The sequence below is a fragment of the Glycine max genome, chromosome 6 (assembly GCF_000004515.6).
Source record: "Glycine max cultivar Williams 82 chromosome 6, Glycine_max_v4.0, whole genome shotgun sequence".
NCBI lineage: Eukaryota > Viridiplantae > Streptophyta > Magnoliopsida > Fabales > Fabaceae > Glycine > Glycine max.
In genome coordinates this window covers 22,805,444-22,821,837 of record NC_038242.2, presented here as the reverse complement: position 1 = coordinate 22,821,837, position 16,394 = coordinate 22,805,444, and the positions used below count along the sequence as shown (strand labels likewise).

Sequence of the window (16,394 nt, the reverse complement as noted above, 5' to 3'; positions counted from 1 at the left end):
GGCTTTGAGGTACCAATCGTTGTCTTGTTTTCACAACCTCGTAGTGAGGAATAATGAAAGAAGCAGTTAATTCTCGCAAAAAGAACTTTCCAAGGACGATAAATAGTTGAAGGATTTATTTTTAGTTGGTGGATTAAGTCAAATGACTCCTATGTAGAAGCAAGATGTTTTGATGTTTTGATGATGCCAAAGGATCAAGTGCTTCTAAGTCAAGAATCCAAGAAATCAAGATATATGATCAAGTTGATCTCTAGAATCTTAGGAAGAAGTTTCCAAATTGAAAAAGCTAAAGGTTTGGCCAAAGAATTCCATCTAAATCATTTTAAATTGAGATTTACTCTCTGGTAATCGATTACCGGCAGCTGAAAATGTTTATAACAGTCACTAGAAATTTGAATTCAAAATTTATAATGTGTAATCGATTACACATGGATGGTAATCGATTACCAACAGTTTATTCAACGTTTTAATTCAAATTTTAAAGCCTATAATTGATTACACAAGTCTTGTAATCGATTACCAGAGGAGATTTTCAGAAAATAATTTCCAAGAGTCACATCTATTCAAATGTTTTATGAATGGCCATTAAAGGTGACTTGGAAACACGAATTTAAAGAGAGTTTTCATTGCCCAAAATTTTTATCCTCTCAAAAGATTAAGAGTTTTTCTGAATTGAAATGTCTTTATCCTCTCAAAAAGATTCCTTGGTCAACCACTTGCATATTCAATAAGGAATTTTGATTGGTCTTCATTGTACAATCTATCTCTTTTAAGAGAGATTTCTTCTTCTCTTCTTCTTATTTCTGAAAACGGATTAAGAGACCATGGGTCTCTTGTTGTAGAGGATTCTTGAACACAAGGGAAGGGTTGTCCCTGTGTGGTTCAGACTTTGTAAAAGGAGTTTTACAAAGAGAGTGGAAAATCTCAAGTGGGTTGCTTAAGGACTAGACGTAGGCACGGGAAGCGGCCGAACCAATATAAATCAAGTTTTCATTCCTCTCTTCCCTTAAACTTCTTTTATTTATTGCTATTTATCTTTTGCTTTAAAGAAGTTTATTTTGAATTGTCTTTTGAGTAATTCATGTTAAGGGTGCATTGTTAATCCAAAAAGAGAGAGTGAAAGTTTAATTGGGGAATAGTCTTTATATCTTAATTCAACCCCCCTTCTTAAGATAACTGAGGCCATTTGTCCCACATCCTATTCTTGATAACTCACTTCTCTCTAAAAAGACGAACTTTTCGGAATAATAAAACGAGGTCACATGAACGTCTTGAAAACACAGTCAATCAAATGCTTTTTTTTTTCTTTTTGAACTCCTTTTTTTTTATTTTGAAACTTATTTGTTTTGAACTTTACTCGTTGTTTTACGGCACCCCCACCAACGTGCAAGATGAGTAATCTCTGATTGAACGGTCTTGGAAGTCAGCACTCAGGAGCGCATGTCGCTCGAGCAAACAAACCAATGGCTTGCACCCACATTCCAGTGGAAGCAAAGATGTAATTACGAGACGATGAGGGACAAAGATGTCAGATTTATCCATTTTATTTAGCATTGTAACTATGGTTTACAATAATGGCATAAACTTGAAGATCCTGATGAGTCATTAGAGACATCTAACAATAGCTTTCAAAATTGCCCCATGTGTGGTGTCGCTTGTTAGTGTTAGGATTCAACAAGCAATTCTCCTCAAATTTCAGTCAGCCCACATCAATTAGACTTTGCACCTTATGCTTCAGGGTCATACAGTGGTCAATGGAATGCCCCAGGGCTCCTCCATGATATGCACATGTTGCGTTCAAGCCGTATTGATGGAAGCTTGCTTGTGGGGCTTCTATGGAGGCTGGATCTTTGAGCTTCAATGGGGTCCTTTAATGGTGATTTTCCACCATGGAGATGCAGCGGAAGACAAAGGAAAGGAGGTGAGAGGAGGCGCCATCCATTAAGGAATAAGCCATGGAAGAATGAGCTTCACCACCAAGATGAGCCTTGGATAAGAAGCTTGGAGAGGATGCTTCAATGGAGGAAAAGAAAGAGGGAGAGAAAGAGGGAGGGGGGAGCACGAAATTGAAGGAAGAAAAAGGGAGAGAAGTTGAACTTTGAGTTGTGTCTCACAAGACTCTCATTCATCAAAGTTCCAACAAGTGTTACACATGCTTCTATTTATAGACTAGGTAGCTTCCTTGAGAAGCTTTCTTGAGAAAACTTCCTTAAGAAGCTTCTTTGAGAAAACTTCCTTGAGATGCTAGAGCTTAGCTACACATACCCCTCTCATAACTAAGCTCACCTCCTTGAGAAGCTTCCTTAAGAAGATTCCTTAAGAAGCTAGAGCTTAGCTACACATACCTCTCTAATAGCTAAGCTCACCTCCTTGAGATGAGAAGCTAGAGCTTAGCTACACACCCCCTATAATAGCTAAGCTCACCCTCATGACAAAAAACATGAAAATAACAAAAAAAATGTCCTTATTACAAAGACAACTCAAAATGCCCCGAAATACAAGGCTAAAACCCTATACTACTAGAATGACCAAAATACAAGGCCTAGACGAAGGAATAACCTATTCTAATATTTACAAAGATAAGAGGGCTCATACTTAGCCCATGGGCTCGAAATCTACCCTAAGGCTCATGAGAACCCTAGGGCCTTTCCTTGGATCTCTAGCCCAATCTACTTGGAGTCTTCTAGCCAATGCCCTTGCGGGGTAGGATTGCATCATTCCCTCCACCTTGGAAAGGATTTGACCTCAAATCCCGAGTTTCATCATACTCTGGGCTCCTTCCCTCAACACCTGTAAAAAGAACAAAAACACATGTATTAGTGGTGTTTGGTATGTTGAAGTAAGGTAAGGTCTGAAAACCCATTTCCTGGGCATCTTCCCATGAAGGAACATGGTTTCTCACCAACTCAATGAGTGGTGCTACAAGTATAGAAAAATATGGGACAAACCTTTTGTAAAAGTTTGTTAAGTCATGGAAGCCCCAAATTTTTCTTATACTTGGTGGAGTGAGCCACTCAGGAATGACCTTTATTCTCTTAGGGTTCATGGGAACCCGTTGATCACTATTTGAAAAATTAAGAAAAGTAACGCAATAAAACATACCTTTTTCTGTATTTTCATATTGATTATTCCTACCAAAAAGTATGACAAACCTAAGGTGTCCCATATGAGTACCTAAGTTTGTATTGAAACTAAAAATAAGAACAAACCTACCTAATGGGTCCCTATGTACACACACCATGAAGATGTTAGGTGTACGAGTGATTTTACAAAAGAGGGTTGCACCACTCAAAACATTCATCATACCACCTATTTTAGGGACTTGGTGCCTAATAATACCTATTTTGGGCACCAAAAAAGCACAAGGATTTAAGCTTTTGCGAACCAAACCCTCATCCAACAACTTCTTTACTTGAGGAATAAACTCAAGCCCAAGAGGTGTGGCAATGCTAGCAAGTGTCTTTTTACAAAAGAGAAAATGTGGAGGTTGTCTAAGAGGGAAAGTTTCTTTAATGTTTGTCTTTATTGTAAAATGAGTTTCCTTCTTGGCTAAACTCTTGGAGGAGACACTTACCTCCTTACACTTCTCTTTAACCACTAATGGTTGTCCATCTTCTTGGGGGTAGATTTCTTCACTAGATTCTTCCCCTTTTGCTTCTTCACTTTCACTAGAGGAAGGTGAAGTAGTAGCCTCATCTTGGCTACTATAAATGTCTTGGCCCCTCATAATCATGGTTTTTGTGGTGGGGCATTGAGAAGTAATGTGTCCTCTTCCAAGACATTTAAAGCACTTTATAGAGCTAGTTTTCTCTTGCATACTAGCCTTAGGGGCTTGCTTTTCTATTGCCTTCCCCTTATCATCTTTGGGCTTAGAAGGTGTCACCCCTAAGATGCCTTGACCTTGGTCTTTCTTTGGATAAGAGTGAGAGCCATAAGATTTTGAAGTAGACTTCTTTTTAAGTTGTTGCTCTACCCTTATTTCCCAATCTAAGTTAGCCTCTACATTGTCCTTCCCATGGAAGTATGAGAGGTTAATGTTAGCCTCTTGAGGCTTTCTTTCCTTTTCTCTTCTATGGGAGTGAGGTCTAAGATGTGACCTATGCCTTCCTTCGTAATAGTCACGAAGTTCTTCACTTAGGCTCTTGCAAGAGTTATGACTACTATTGGAAGCATGTTTTTCTCTTTTCATTTCTTTCATTATTTTTCTTCTTTCTTCCTCTCTTATTTTCTTTCTTTCATCTTGACTTATTTCTTCCACTCTTTTTTTTTCCTTTTTCTTTTCTCTCTTGTTTTTCTTTCCATAACTTGAGGGAACTCAACTCATCTAAGATTCTAGATAAAGGGTCTTTATGACTAGTACCCTCGCCATTAACACTAGATGAATGATGACTCATGTTGGTTCCTAAGTTGTGGTTCTTTCTTGTTGGAGGTTTAAAAACAAAAGGTAAAAGAAACTATGGTTGAAACTAGCCAAATAAACACTAAAAGAGGTGTGAAAGATAAGGTAAAAAAAAAAAAAACTAATTGGTAAAATGCAAGCTATCTAGGCGATTTGACAATGGAAGGTAAAAGAAATAAGCTATGAAAGTAAGCAAGAAATGTAAACTAGGTGAATCCTAAGAGTGTTTGGATGACCACATTCAAGGTTTCCAACAAAACACTCACTATCCTAAGTAAAAATTGCCTAAAATTATTACACATAAATGGAAGTTTGGTAACCTATTGGAGGCTCCCAACACACTTCCAATGAAAGGCCTTTTTGTTACAAAAACTTGAAAGCAATGAAGGTAATTAAATTGCAAATTACAAAATTACAAAACGGTCCTCAATTTTGGTGGTTGTTCTCTCTTTGGTGATTCACTCAATTTGGAGTGCTTCTTAGTCCAATAGCTCTTAAGGTGGTTGGCCCCTTGCTTCTGGACTCAAATTCTTCAAGGGATGGCACCAATCCTCCTTCCAATTCCCTATATGGCAACCCACAAACAAGGAAACAAAGAGACAAGCAATAACCAAAGACCAAAAAGAATGAAATGAAAGCTAAACCAATGGAGTTTTAACAAGACAATTTTTCAAGGATTATTCAACAATTAAAGCAATGAAAAGGACATAGAAGCAAGCTAGGACTCAAAGAGAAACTTAGAATGGCTCTAGAGTAGAGTAAAAAAAAACTGAAAAAAAAAGACTCAACAAAACTCTAGCTTTGGCACTTGTCTTCACACTAATTTTGAATTGAAATTTCCAATTATAGAATAAATTTTGAGCCAAAACAACAAGCACCCTTCCCTTTCACCTTTTTTTTCTGGATACTGATTTTCCTGCCAAATTGTGCGATTTTTCGTATTTTTTCCTTTTATCCAAATCACTTGTTTCTTTTTTTATAACTTTTTTCCAGATGTCTAGAAAATTCAGTAAAAATTTCAACTCAAAATTCGAAGTAACCAATTCTCAGTAATTTTTACAAGTTTGTATGTCCAAGCTGCCAGCACCAGCGATTTGTTTCTTTAAGCATGGTATATTGATTGCCTTGGGCTTACTTTCAACCTTCCTATGTATGTTGAACTCACTAGGATTGTTTACCACAGTTTTCAGAGTTCAATATTAACTTAGGATCAACATTTCAGCCAGCAATTCAATCACCAAAACTCAAATTCATAATAGACACAATCATAAGGAAACCTAAAAGTTCAAGAAAAGGTTCACAATCAAAGACTCTCTAAGAATTTTGCATGAACATGTTAAGGACTAATTAACACGAAAGATTTGACTCAAATCAATAGGCTAAAAGAATTTCATACACTCATGAACAAATGAGTTAGACAAAGAAACAAGAAAATAAAATTCAGCACAACATAAGAAATCTTATGTGACAAGTTTCATGACTAGACATGACTTCTATGACAAAACTACAATAGGTGAACAAGTCACTCTAGATTTTTGAGGTTTTCTTCTACTTTAATATTTTTGTAAGAGTTTTATGGTTTAGGTTTCAGCCACAAAAAATAACAAGACAAAACTCAAAGGAACCTAAACTCAACACAATTCATGGTTCAAGAACAAGAACAAGAAATTTGAACCATAGAAAATCAAATCTAACTTCTATAGCAAGTTTAATCGGTGGAAACTCTAAAGAATCATGTTAACAACATTTAGAACAAGACATGTGAGGAGATACATGGAGAAAAATGAAGAAACAACAATGGAAGAGAAGGTAAAGAAAAAAAATTAATGGAGGTTTAAGGAGCACCTACTTGAAGCTCTTGTGCTCTGATACCACTTGATGGAAGCTTGCTTGTGGGGCTTCTATGGAGGCTGGATCTTTGAGCTTCAATGGGGTCCTTTAATGGTGATTTTCCACCATGGAGATGCAGCGGAAGACAAAGGAAAGGAGGTGAGAGGAGGCGCCATCCATTAAGGAATAAGCCATGGAAGAAGGAGCTTCACCACCAAGATGAGCCTTGGATAAGAAGCTTGGAGAGGATGCTTCAATGGAGGAAAAGAAAGAGGGAGAGAAAGAGGGAGGGGGAGCACGAAATTGAAGGAAGAAAAAGGGAGAGAAGTTGAACTTTGAGTTGTGTCTCACAAGACTCTCATTCATCAAAGTTCCAACAAGTGTTACACATGCTTCTATTTATAGACTAGGTAGCTTCCTTGAGAAGCTTTCTTGAGAAAACTTCCTTAAGAAGCTTCTTTGAGAAAACTTCCTTGAGAAGCTAGAGCTTAGCTACACATACCCCTCTCATAACTAAGCTCACCTCCTTGAGAAGCTTCCTTAAGAAGATTCCTTAAGAAGCTAGAGCTTAGCTACACATACCTCTCTAATAGCTAAGCTCACCTCCTTGAGATGAGAAGCTAGAGCTTAGCTACACACCCCCTATAATAGCTAAGCTCACCCCCATGACAAAAAACATGAAAATAACAAAAAAAAATGTCCTTATTACAAAGACAACTCAAAATGCCCCGAAATACAAGGCTAAAACCCTATACTACTAGAATGGCCAAAATACAAGGCCTAGACGAAGGAATAACCTATTCTAATATTTACAAAGATAAGCGGGCTCATACTTAGCCCATGGGCTCAAAATCTACCCTAAGGCTCATGAGAACCCTAGGGCCTTTCCTTGGATCTCTAGCCCAATCTACTTGGAGTCTTCTAGCCAATGCCCTTGCGGGGTAGGATTGCATCACGTATCCTCAGAAAAATGGAGGTTGAGGAAACCTAGCAGGGGTTATGGCTACCATTGAATTATCGAGTAGATATGAGAGCAAGTTTAGCATATGACACCGGAATTTGGGGTGAATCCTACAAGATTTTTGCTGCAAAATTCCTTTTTGGTTGGTGTTTTGGTTCGTTCTAAAGGTGGTGTTTAGCATTGGTTGTGTGGTAGACAGGCTTTGTGATTGATTTAGGGACGGCCTTTGTGGATAACTGGGTGGTGGGGAAGGAGAAGGTTTGTTATTGGCTAAGTAATGACATTGTTGGGTTGGTGGGAAACTTGGTTGTATAGGAATGGCAGTCGCAGCATGGGTTTCTCCCTCATTCTCACCCTCCTCATTTGCCCCAGTTTTTTTTCTCATTCATCCAAGCAAGATGATTAAATTTGCCTCTTTTCATACCTACTTTGATCCTTTCGTCGGTGAAAACTAAATCAGCAAAGCTTGAAGGTGTGTAGCCCACCATCTTTTCATAGTAGAAAACTGGTAATGTGTCTACTATCATTGTTATCATTTTTTTCTCCGTCATTGAGGTGCCACTTGAGCTGCCAGGTCTCTCCACCTTTGGGCGTATTCTTTGAAAGATCTGTGCCCCTTTCGGCACATGTTTTGTAGTTGCATCCTATCCGGAACCATATCAAAATTGTACTGATACTGCCTAACGAAGGCAACCATTAGGTCCCTCCAAGAGTGGACTCGAGAAGGTTCCAAGTTAGTGTACCAGGTAACAGCTACCCCAGTAAGATTTTCTTGGAAGGAATGTATCAGCAATTCCTCATCTTTTGCGTATGCCCCCATCTTCCAACAATACATCTTTAGATTGTTCTTGGGGCAAGTAGTCCCCTTGTACTTGTCAAAGTTCAGCACCTTGAACTTGGGAGGGGTGATGATATTGGGTACTAGGAAAAACTCTTCTAGGTTAGCAAAGGCATAATCTTCACCTCCTTCAATGGCCCTGAGCCTTTGCAAGAGGTGTAGTTGTGGGTGATACTGAGGGCTCTCCACAGTGTTTTGCAAGGGTAAACCACCAACTGCTTGCCCTTCAGTGGCATATCCGAGGCAAGGCTCGAAGTCGGCTAGATCATGTGTCTCCCCCATGGTTTGAGAGACATGTGCCTGATCAGATTGAGGTTATTGGCTCTCAATGAGTATCGGAGTGGAGTTATTAACATTCTCATTTGGAGTGTACGCCACATTGGGTGGTGTATAGTTGGAAGGCAAGCCATATGGAAGGAAGGCATGCTTGTTTTGAATTTGCGCATAATGGGGGCCGCCCGTAATTTCCAAATCTTTGCCTACCCTAGCTAAGGTTGGATGATTCATTTGGTTGAGGCCAGATGGGGGCATCAGGTTCACCTTAGCAACAGCACTGGTAGCGGCAACTGCAACCGCATTGGCTTCCATTATCTTCTTCATGCTTATCATGGCCTCCATCATTGTGGCCATTTGCTCTTTCATGGCCTCCATGTCGGCCTTCCTCTACTCTTGCACCTCCTCTACTTCACTTATTACTCTAGCTCTAGCACGAGTTCGGCAAGGGCGCCGTAAAGTATGTTCTTTTCTTTTTTATAACAATGATTAAGTTTGTTTTTATTTTATTTTATTTTATTATTTATTTTTTTCCAAGGAAAGAATGCAATGAGCAATGCAACCAATGAAAAGCATGGATGTATATGAATGATACACAGTTGAAGTATTGCGAATTTTTACGCAGGACATGGGGTTGAATCAATTTAGATTTTTTAACATGGTCCATGACATCTTGGTCAAGGTGAAAATGGAAGTAACAAGGACATCAACGGTCCTAAATGTGCTTAGCAGTAGACGAAGCAGTGATGTAACCCGATTCATTTTTTGCCCCAATTTTTGCAAGATGGTTACTTCCATACTTCAACTTGACTTGATGAACTTTTTTTCGAAAAATCATGAGCTTAGTTCAACCCTATAATCCAAGGAATGGTAATTCTGATCGCCAATACTTCAACAACCTTTCATAGGGATGAATGACTCGAGCATACTTTAAGCTATGCATGGAAAATGTAATTATGAAATTGAAATGCCCGAAGAAACATCATTTCCTAGTTAACCATGCATTAGGTACCATGTTCAATCATTCCATTTTTAAGTGAAACGGGTTTATGATCCCAACATGGTTGGCCCATGGTACCGAATATATGCAACTAAGAATGCATAGTGAATTTTCATGCTTCCCTTTTTTGTTTTTGTTTTACAGAGGAAAATGCAAGGATCATGCATGAGCGAACATGAAAACAAAAGGTATGCAGTTTGTAGAACAAAAAGTATGTTGAATGCATATGCATGATGATGCAATGACTCATGCAAAATGTAATGCTAGAATATGATAACGGACAAATGCAGCAATGATATGTTCATTACGATGCCTTGAAGAGATGCTTATGCGATGCATGATATGAATGCATGCTAGAGATAAAATGCGGGAGTATTTTGATTCGCACTGATTTTTTTGGAGTATAAACGTGGGATAAACTCATTTTATTCAGAAAGTTATAACTAGTCGAGACCTGAGTGACAATACAAACTTCTTAGCGGTTCCTAATTATATGGGCCATTAAGTCTATCATATGCTGACAATAGCTGAGAAGTCCGTGGATCTCCTTAGGGGCGGAGTAGGTGTCCGCCATCGCTTTGGCCTTGGCTAGATTTAGTTCTTCTTGGTACCTGCTGACGATGGCTAGCATGTTGGTCTTTGTTTCGCATAACCGCTGAGACAAGTTTCTTTTGGACCTTGAGCAAACCTTCAATTCATCTTTCAAGATCAAACTGTCTACTCGTGATTGGTCCCTTTCCTCTCTTCGGAGTTTAAGCTCGTTGTTGCTACCCCACAGAGCCCCTTGGAACTTGTTCCAGCCGTGTTCTTCCCTACAAGCTCTCTTGGTTTCTTGTTCCAAGGCTTTGGTGGTAGCCACATTTACATCTCTCAGTTCGGTATTCTCCTTTCGGATTTTTAGAGCCGCTGATTTGAACCTTTCTTTAACTGTTTGGGCTTGCTCGAGTTCCGCCCTAAGGGCCTGCACCTCTTCGTCTCCCTCCGGTGCCTCAACTTCCTCTCTTTTAGCGGTTCTCAAACTTGGAAGCCAATCCAAACCTTGCACGTGGGCTTTTAACCACTTACGATAGCCACCGATGGGCCCATTGTTACTGCCCCTGAGTTCCTTGTCCTTCTTTTGCAACACCTCCCATTCCTTGCGGACCTTCTGAAGTGTCTCCACGTTGGTCTTATTGAAACCTCGTGAAATGATAGGCGTGAGCTCATCCTCTAGTGGCGCCCCTCTCATAGGGTAGCCAAGTTGTCTTATAGCAAGAACGGGATTGTAGTTGATGCAACCCCTCGTCCCCATCAAGGGAACATTTGGAAATCCTCCGCATGAAATAAGAACTTCGGTTCTTCCTTCCTTCCATCGAGGGAACCAGTTGACAGATGCTCCTTCTTTGCTTGCTAAGAGTTGGTCCCAATTTGCCCCTCCTTTCTCTGTGCATGAACGGCGACTTTCTAGCGGGCAAGCATGCCTCACCTCTTGGCGAAAAAGGTGTGAAACTAACCATACATAAAGAGCTGGAGTACAGCAAACATTCCTTGTATTGCTCTTTTCACATCTTCGGTCGAAGGTGTCATATAGGTCGGCTAGCATAGCGACAACCGGGTTTTCCTTGTGATTATGATATAGGCGAGAAAAGCGTCGATTGCTACCAAGTCCACCAACCCATCCACATTCGGAAAGATGACTCCTCCGAAAATCAATAGTGCGAGAATATCTATGAACGGGGCCCACTCGCCTTTACCTGCCAAGATTCTTGCTTTTGCCTCCAAATATTTTCTCGGTATTCCAACCACCCCATTTTTTACTTGCTTTCTGTGGTCTAATTCCTGCACCGAGATTTGGACTATCTTAGAAATTCTAGCTAATGAGGGATAGAACCATGAGAAGAGGTATGGTTTCCTTCCCCCTATAGGGCATCCTAGGACCTCTTCAAATTCTTCTACCATAGGTGATAGTTGGAAGTCCCCAAAGGTGAAGCACCTCAACGGCAGATTATAATACTGGGCGAGGGAGGCAATGGCCTCTGTGGAGACTTCTACCATGGCTAGGTCCCAGATTTTACCGTAAGCTTTGCGAAAAGCTTGCCGTTGGAGCTGACCCATCAACTGCCCTAACTCTTTTAGACTGGTGGTCCCTAGGCTCTTGACCTTGACTTGATAGAACCTCTTTTTAAGTGAAGGCATTTGACTTGATCCCATGTTTTACTAAAGTGAAACAAAATCTAGTGCGAATCAAAACTCTGACATCTATCATGAGTGGAATGGATGAATGCATGCATGAAGAAATGCATATGACATAGATGCAATTTATGAATACAGGAGCCCGGGAAATTGTCCCCTTCTTAGATACAACGTCTTGGAGTAGCAAAGTGCCCGACGTATGTATTTAAGAAGGTGGCACGGACCCTCCGTTGGTTTGCCAAAGAGAGGGGATCAAAACAGAATCCGCGCGTGATGAATATGCGAAAGGCGCAACACGGGAATGTACATAGTATGACAATATTCACAAAATATAAGCAAAGGGGTACATGACACTTATGCATGGCAGTGTGAAAAAATGGCACGCAGCGTGTCCGCTTCGTGCCCCTATTCAAGGGACCTATATGGGAGAGAGCTAAAAGGGTTTTTAGTGATAATCCCCAAGGTGGTCATATCTCTCTTTTTGGTCTCCAACGTGGTTACGGCATGACCAAACGGTCGGATTTCATTTTAACAGAAATTAACGGATATTAAAATTCAAATGATCGGTGGAAATTTATTTTATTTTTTGATTAGGCGAGAAAATGACTTAAGTAAATGGCTAAAGCACGACAAAAAGGGGTATGGAAAGTAAATGAAACGAAAATAAAAGCACGTGAAAACAAATGAGGACCACTAAGGGTACATAGAATGAATTGAAAAGTTCGATTTCGGGAACTTACCAGTTGAAGACCGAAGAACGAAGAAGAACGAACGAAGAACGTCGAAGAACGGTTGAAAATCTTCGCGAAATCACCCACAGAAACGTTACGGAAGCGTCTCGGCTTGGATTTTCTTCACGGAAATAATTTTTTTCACTAATTTCAAGCGCCCAGGCGAGCTAGGTTGCTTCCTCCAGAAGCAACCGCCTTCTGGAGGAACATCCTGGAAGGCCCAAGTGGGCCTGGTTGCTATTTGAACCCCCATTTTTACTAAATACATCCCCTGCCTTTTTTTGGTGATTCTTTTTCCGTAAAGTTACGGAAACTTACGAATTTCGTAACGACACTTGTTTTCTTTCTGTAATGTTGCAGAACCTTACGGATTACGTAATCATCCCTTTTTTGCCTTCCGGAACATTACGGAACTTTACGAATTGCGCATTAACACTTCCTTTTAATTTCTGGCATGTCACGGAACTTCACGGATTGTGCTACAACGCTTTCCTTTTGGCTTCCAGCATGTCTCGGAACTTCACAAATTGCCTAACGATGGGTGCCAAATACCTCGAAGTGGTCAAACGAGGGACGCATCCCAACAACGGATGGTCTCCGGACGAAATTAGGGTATGACACTAACAAATTCAACATACATTTAATTCCAATCAAATATATATGGCCTGCACATACTTATTTTATTAACAATTCATAGTCATTCTATTAAATTTCATTCCAGGCCATAAAATAATATTCACATTTATTTGTGTTTTGCATTCAAACACGTTCAAGAAAATATGTAGCATATACATATTTATTGTTATCGATAATTTCAAAGCATTCACATTAATTTAATTCTAAGACATAAACTTGCAATCCTTTAATGACATTCAACAATAATATTCGGAAAAAAAAATGATCAAGTGGGATTGAAAATAGCAAATAGCAATTTCCAAAATTTCCTTTCTTTCCCTACACGTCAGCCTTTCAATTGGAAAATAAGGAAGCATACATGCGGCGGAGGCTTTCAACATGAATATATACAACAACGTTAATAGAAATAAATCTGGGTAGCTTCCTCCATTAGAAATAAAAATTAGCAGCATTAATAACTTTCTTTCTTTTTCCACATTCAATATATGTTAAAGGAAAAACCAAACACCAAGTCATCATAATCAAATTAAATTAGATAGCACAAAAGGATAAATATGAAATCTTTCTCCAAATTTAATATATACAATTCAAAGTACCCACTACGTACAAATATCATAAGTTTTTCTTAATTGAATGCAATCAAAATAATATAATTTTACGCATTCATACCCTTTTCAATATAAGATTTCATACTTGCACAACAGAAGAAAAAAATCCCTAAATTTCATAATTAGGGTTCATGCATAATTGGGAGAAAATAAATCATTCTTGGATAATCATAAATTTCATAACACTTGTTCTGATACCACATGTAAAATTCTTAAGGAATTTCCTAGATTATCAATTATAGGAAACCAACAGGATCTTGAAACGTATGATTCTCACAAACAACAAATAAACAGATAATGCGTACCTTTCTTCATAGGAAAACTTCTCTCCGGTATACTTTGATTTCCTTGGAAGAGGAGAGAAATAAGATTTCACGACCTTTCTTTCTGCCTCTCTCTACCTTCGTGATGGCTATAGGTGAGAGAAAACATTTTTCTGTCACGAAGGGGACCTTATTTCACGTTAGTGGATATTAACCCCCTTTTATAACCACTACTCCCATCAAGTAGCTGTTAACTCTAAAAACTTATGTTATTAAGTCCAATTATAATTTAATCCTTAATTATTAATTATTTATTTATTAGTCCCTACATAAGTCACATGTCTCTCACATGAGACATTAATTCTAACATTTAATTTCATGAAAATGTTCCAATTTTGGGTTTTAGTTTTTATAAAATTTTAATCATTCTCTAGGGCTAAAAATATGTGTACCAAAATCACATTATTTTGTTAAACTTAGGAACTAAATTGAATAAAACTTTCATAAAAATTATGACAAAATCAAGATATTGTTGTTGTTTAATTTCATCTTCTTAAGAGAAAAATATTTTTAAGCAATACAGGTGTAGCTTTTTTCATCTTTTAGTCTTTAGCAAGTCACAGTGACATTCATGTATTGCAATGTTTGAGAGGATCCGTATTTCTCTCATACCTTGTTTTTTGAAGGGTGGAAGTTTCTAAAGTTTAGGTTTTGACGACAATTCAATATGTGTTTATATGTTATATAAAACCAGGAAGGAAAGGGTGGAGAAAAAGTCATCATATATGTTTTATGCTTTTGCTATTCTTGACAAATTTATATTTGTTAGTTTTAATGCGTTTGCCACAATACATTTTGCTGACAAATTAATACACGTTGTACAGGGTAGAGATATCCCAATTGTTCACCGAGTAATTGAGGTTTGAATGACATTTATTTCCTGCTCTTCAGCATCTACACTCCATTATTCAGTTCACACAATATAGGCTTATTATAAACAATATATCTTTGAATCAGAAATTAAGTAGCTTATGCAAACTAATGGTTAATCTTTCCACTGCACTGTTATGTTGCTCTGCACAAGTTAATATCCTTAGTCGGAAAGAGTCCACGTAACAAACTTTAGAAACATATATATGAAGGAAACACAAAGTATTGATTATGAAGAAAGGAATAACTTTGCTTAGTTTTGCTTCCTATTTAAATTTTATGTTTACACAGGACTAGAATATTGGCTACATCTTTCTTTAAATTTTGGATATTGTTTGACGACTATATGATAGAAATCACTCAATTTATTAATGTTCTTTTATTATTTTAGGTTCATGAACGTCAAGATATTGAAGAAACTCATATCCTCACAAAAGGTACAATTCAATAGATATAGGTGTATATAATATGTTAATATTATATTCAAATTTTCAGTAGATGGTCCTTTTAATTATAAGGAAAGTTATTTGTTTATCATTTGTCTCTGGTTATATTTGTATTACATGGCCATCGTTCAACAAAGCTATTACTATTAGTACTAAAAGTTTATGGATAGTACTTTGTTTTCATGGTGTGAGATAACTGTTTTGGTTTTAACAATTTCTTTTCATCAAATTGATCAAACTTTCATAATTCTTTCATATGTATTATTTCAGGAGACAATAATCCTGTGGATGACAAGGTTATGTATAATCCTGGCCAGAAGTGGTTGCAACGACATCATATTATGTGAAGAGCTGTTGGGTAAATCTTTTTTCTTCATACTGAATATTAATTAGGACTAAGGTTGCCATTTTTTGGGCATGTCAAAGACAAATTACTTTTATAGAGAAAACTATCTCTTGAACTGCATATGATTTTATGCATATATAACTTCCTTCTGTCTTTTGTTACAGGTTCTTACCTTATGTTGGTTGGGCTACAATAATATTGAATGATATGCCTATTCTCAAGGTTTGTTATTTTGAGATATAATTTTTATATTTGTAGGAATCAAAAATAGATATCACAAGATTTATAATCATTCAAGTATTTTGTTCAGTCAATTGAGTTGGACCTCTTGATTGACTACATTTTAATACTATGTAAACATTATCATTTTAATATTGTTTTGGAGTGAAACATTAGCATTTTAATTTTAATTATCATTTTTTTTGCAGTATATACTATTTGGGGCATTGGGATTGCTGATTTTTACCTTGAAGGAATAAGTTTGAATTAAGGGCAAAGAGTGTAAGAAATGATTATATACAATATAAAAGAATCTTGGATTCTTTTTCCTTTTTCAACAACTAGGAAAATGATAATCATACATACAGTTTTTATTCATCTAGCGTTCATATGAAAACATGATTAATTATATGTATAAATAAGGTTAATTTTATTTACAAATGATTAAAGTAAACTAATGTGATTATATATTACTGATATGTAGATATGTAGTTGGGAGAGTCACGGTATACAGTACAAGTCATTAGATTATTGAAATATTTAATAGTGAGGAGCAATGGTAGATGCACGTACAGCACTGATGGGACAATTGTTCCCAAAAGAATTTGTTTGTTATTCGTATATGTGTAATTTAAAATAATTGCCCCCATACAAAAATAGGTATTTTTCCACCAGTATAATATTTTTATTAATGAATATACAATTTTTAAGAAATTAAAAAAAGAGTAAATTGATACTAATT

General features: G+C 37.6%; 1 pseudogene; it reads left to right on the top strand.

Moving 5' to 3' along the window:
• LOC100794320 (signal peptidase complex catalytic subunit SEC11C-like) overlaps window positions 1-16,044 on the top strand; it is a 28,740-nt pseudogene extending 12,696 nt beyond the window's left edge.
• Window positions 16,045-16,394: the final 350 nt, after the last annotated feature.